This window comes from Limulus polyphemus, unplaced genomic scaffold, assembly GCF_000517525.1.
Source record: "Limulus polyphemus unplaced genomic scaffold, Limulus_polyphemus-2.1.2 Scaffold1249, whole genome shotgun sequence".
Taxonomy (NCBI): domain Eukaryota; kingdom Metazoa; phylum Arthropoda; class Merostomata; order Xiphosura; family Limulidae; genus Limulus; species Limulus polyphemus.
In genome coordinates, this window is record NW_013666859.1 from 268699 (window position 1) to 273682 (window position 4984).

The following is a 4984-nucleotide window of genomic DNA, read 5'->3' on the forward strand; positions in this document are numbered from 1 at the left end:
TGCTTGTTTTAGAGCAGAGCGATATCCCTGATTTTAGAGTTATAAGTCCGTAGACTTACCGCTATTCCACCGAGGTACTACATACAGAAAAACTTAAAGACTGAGTTTAGATCCTCAGTTGCCTAATGGTAAGTGTGAGGACTTATTAAAAAATCGGGTTTCGAAACCCGCGGTGGGAAGTGAAGATAGTTGCCCATTGCGTAGTTTTGTGCTTAACAACAAAGCAAACAGAGTATTGATTTGGACATTCCGAATTAATATAAATTCCGTCAAATTTTATTTCGTTCAAACTTTGTATATTAATACAATATTAATATGTTACATAAATAATACACATTACAGTCAATGGAATATTTTGATTATAGTAAAAACGACTTTTTGTTTTGTTTGTTTGAAGTTAAGCACAAAGCTACACAATGGGCTACCTGTGCTCTGCCCACCACGGGTATCGAAACCCGGTTTCTAACATTGTAAGTCCGCAGACATACCACTGTGCCACTGGAGGGGGGGGGGGCAGAAAAAACGAAGCTTATAAGATATAATAATAATGATATATATTAAAATCAATGGAAGGTCTTAATTCTGATTTTAATGTTTATGTTACATGTAACAGAAACTTCTGGACAAAACATATAAACATGAATCCTAAAAAAAAAAAAATCCCAGCATTAACACTTAAAATATGATTTGTTATTTACTTGTTTTCAAGCGGAAAGCTCAACAGTGGATTATCTTTGCTGTGTCTACCGCCGGGACTCAACACAGAATTATAGCGTTATAGGACCTCAAGTTTACCGCCGAGCCAACGGAGGGCCTCAAAAGAGAAACCACATAATAAACACGGGGAGTAATGTATTAACAAACAAGAGTGTTACCTACAATTATCGATTCTGCCATAGCTTTAAACATATACTTCGTAAACTTGTTAGTTCATAATCTATGATAAAACTCACTTCCCGCACGTGGCGGTCCATATCCGTTTGGTTGATTTGAAATGCTCCAAGCACAGATATAATGCTGTAATTTGACATATGTATAGAACAGAATTATTGAGTTTAAAATCACAACACTTAACGGTTTGCCCTCAAATGATTCACCAACCTCCACTGACGATCTACTTGAAACGACTGATTTAAAAGTATCGTAATAAAGTGAAAACGCTCTAAATGTGTATATTAAAAACGTGAGTTTTAATCTAAGGACACCCATTTTGATTTCCACGCGAAGTGTTAACAGTATGCAACAGAAAAATAAATAATAATAATAATAAAAAACATCCAGTTACGATCTTGATAATGCCGATCAGTTTCCCCAGACATTTTGAAGATTCGTTAAGTTATTTCTAACTGAAATAAAACTTTACATCCTGATTTGTCTTAAAGAATGTTGTTTAATGAATGTTTTTTTTTAAAAAGTACTGAATATGAATGGTAAATTGCTACGCTAAATCTGAATATGTAAAACAAACAACGTTCCTTCAGGAGGCCCCCCAGTGGCACAGCGGTTGTCTGCGGACTTACAACGCTAGAATCTGGGTTTCGATACCCGTGGTGGGCAGATCACAGATAGCCCATTGTGTAGCTTTGTGCTTAATTACAACCAAACAAACAAATCCTTCAGGAGTTTTCTTCCCGCAGGGCAGGGGGAGCTTCCCCCTGGACTTTCTACAAATTTAAGGGTTTTATTTTTAGATGATAACTTTTGGGGTGAAAAGCTAAGAAGGCTTAAAACTGTACCATTTTAGACATACTCGTAAAAAAAAAATATTTGGAAAACATAACCAGATCACGTTTAGAGACAAACTGAGTCTTCTGCATTCGAATTCTTAGTGCTACATCAGTCACCAAATAAAATCCTTCTTCGGACGAAATAAAAAAATAAATAGAAAACCCCTGTTCTTTCAAACATATAATCACATCGACGATTACATCCAAAATAAAATACTTATACGCAAGCTCTACCCATAACTATCAAATTAAGATCTCAAGGCAGTGAAGTAATTAATATTACGACTTTATCAGCACGTACTTTACCCTAACGGTATAGCCTACTTTTTTACCAAAGTTAGGTCCATGTTATGCCAGTTCGCTATTTTTTATCGCAAGGAAAATGAAACAATGAAAGCGTATTTTTGTTGATTATCGAATATATTTGAACTTAGTACTGGAAAAGAACACACAGATCTTAAATTATCAACTCAGTTGATGTACTAAGACAACAAGATCCAAACTGTTATTAAAATAATGATATTACTCACCTTAGGAGGGGAATAAATGTCCTTTTTTGTTAAAATAATAGTTTAACTATTTTTATTTCACAAAACCCCAATGAAAAATAGCGTAGACACAGCAGACTTCTTGAAAAAACAACAACAAAAGTCAAACAAACATATATTCAAAGATATGTAAGACCTTAAAACACAAAATACTTGAGACATAATTGTTTTTTTTTTTCATAAACAATCATTATTTCGAGCAAACAGGTAGGATAAATATGATTTCGAACGAAAAACCCGAATCCTTGTATGACTTCTAACGGGTTTCGGTTTCATTTTAATACTTATTTGGCGAAGTTGGTGGAGGCAGGATAAATATGATTTCGAATGAAAAAACCCAAATCCTTGTATGACTTCTAATTTCGGTTTCATTTTAATACTTATTTGGTGAAGTTGGAGGAGGCAGGATAAACATGACTTCGAATGAAAAACCCAAATCCTTGTATGACTTCTAATTTCGGTTTCATTTTAATACTTATTTGGCGAAGTTGGTGGAGGCAGGATAAATATGACTTCGAATGAAAAACCCAAATCCTTGTATGACTTCTAACGGGTTTCGGTTTCATTTTAATACTTGTTTGGAGAAGTTGTTGGAGGTCTAAACTGCAGAAAGTAGCCCATAAATCTGGTTACATTATAGCTAAATAAGTAGTTTCGAGTCGTCGTCTCTTTACGACTTAAATATTCTCTAAGTCATGTTTAAGTTAAGCACGAAATTCTGTTTAATATAAACGTAGTAGTCTGAAAATTGTACATATATTTCAAGAACTACATGAGACAAAAAACGTTTTTTTTTTCTTCTTTACAGACTAAAACATGGTAATAAGGTCAAAGCTAATCATCAAAGGAATTAAAATAATGGACACCTGAAAGAAACTTTTAAAAATTATGATGATGCTAATAAAGTTCAAAATCGTTCAGCCATGGCACACGTTTCACTACCCTAGGGGGAGCAGCGGACGTTAGTAATTGGAAATACGATATATTTTATGTCAAATAATGCTTGAACGGAAAGGATGGAAGTGAAAAAAAATAGTTCTTAAATTATATACGTTTCCTGTCTCTACTGATAAATAAAGAGTGAATTGGCGGGTTTCTACGGGAGCTAAAACTTTAAAATTTCATGATTTTTATGAAAGCAAAAGTGTTCCCGACAAGATAATTCTATTTAATGTATGTACGTTGTTACTAACATTTTTTGTTGTTGTTTTCAAATATTCAAATAAAAATAACTACTTTGCGCAGAGTCGTTTAAGAAACCATACTTATTCTTAACAGACGCCCAGACTAAGAACAGACGCGCAACACAATCTAACGTTACGTGAACGAACGTCTGGCAGCACTTCACGCGCCAAGCAGCTGACCAGCTCGTGCGAATGCGAGCAGTACAGAGGACATAGCTATAGTATATAAACTTTTTTTTCAAATCGAAAAACATAGTTTTTTCAGCCTTTAACGATCGTGCAACTACATACAAATGATGCAATGTCTCAATTAACAAATGAGGCAAAATTTCCTTACCTCTTTTACGTTGTTTAACTAATCTTCTTATTTCTATAGACGAAACAGTCCAATGATGTTGTCCGCCATGTTGAATGTTTTTGCTGATTGCCGATGCTACTTTATAACTATAGTGAAACCAACTACGTATAGATGGCGTCGTGCTCAATAAGAAAAGGGTGTGCCTTTTTTATATAAAAATTTTTTGCTCTCGATGTTGAAACTATTTGTTACGGATTGATACCCTGTAATTTATAACAGTTTTTATTTTGTTTATATGTAAAAATAGTATCAAATTTCTTATAGCTAATTTTAAACTTATGTAGGTATATGTATAACTGTTAATTCTGCCTGAATATGTATATAACTTTAAAGTTTGATGAAAGCGAATAAGACATTTTCTGTGCTGGTTGCCAGAAACTTTAGTCGGTTGTCAGAAACCTTTAATGATTAATTTCGTGGTATTAATAATCGAATCGTTTAATTTTACCCTAAATATACATGAGATATTTTGGAAATCGTAGATCAACAATTTGGAATTCAAAAATGGCAGGTGCGTTCGTCTGATTCCAAGTGGCGGGAAACAGTGGAAGCTCACGTGCTTTTCTAAGCTCCTCCTCCTTCTGGTTCAACCCTTTCAAAAAGGTGGTTCAGGGTACGACTGGCGTTCAGGAACTGATACAGTTAGTAAGTGGGCGGTACAATTAAATTTAGTTGTTCATGGATTTTCAGGTTTAAATTTGTAATTAAATTTTCGATTTTATTAGTTAAGACTATTCTTCTAAACATTCCTATCGATACAAACCATGAATCAACTTAAAGACAAGACAAAATGTGATAGTGAAGCCGAAGGAATAAAGAACACTAAAACTTAAAAAGCATGAGACAAAGTACTATAGTAGAGGTTTGAACAAATTATCCATTTTACGGTGATTTCACATGAACTAATTATCCATTTTATGGTGATTTCACATGAACTAATTACCCATTTTATGGTGATTTCACATGAACAAATTACCCATTTTATAGTTATTTCACATGAACAAATAACCCACTTTATGGTGATTTCACATGAACTAATTACCCATCTTACGGTGATTTCACATGAACTAATTACCCATTTTATGGTGATTTCACATGAACAAATTACCCACTTTATGGTGATTTCACATGAACAAATTACCCATTTATGGTGATTTCATATGAACA

The 4984-nt window shown here is 33.9% G+C and overlaps 1 long non-coding RNA gene across 1 annotated transcript in view; it reads right to left on the reverse strand.

Moving 5' to 3' along the window:
• Positions 1-4223: 4223 nt before the first annotated feature.
• The window catches only part of LOC111086606, a 6082-nt gene continuing 5321 nt past the window's right edge, over positions 4224-4984 (reverse strand). Inside the window, exon 3 of the long non-coding RNA XR_002611353.1 lies at positions 4224-4450. This is a non-coding gene — a long non-coding RNA (uncharacterized LOC111086606). The remainder of the gene's footprint in view (positions 4451-4984) is intronic.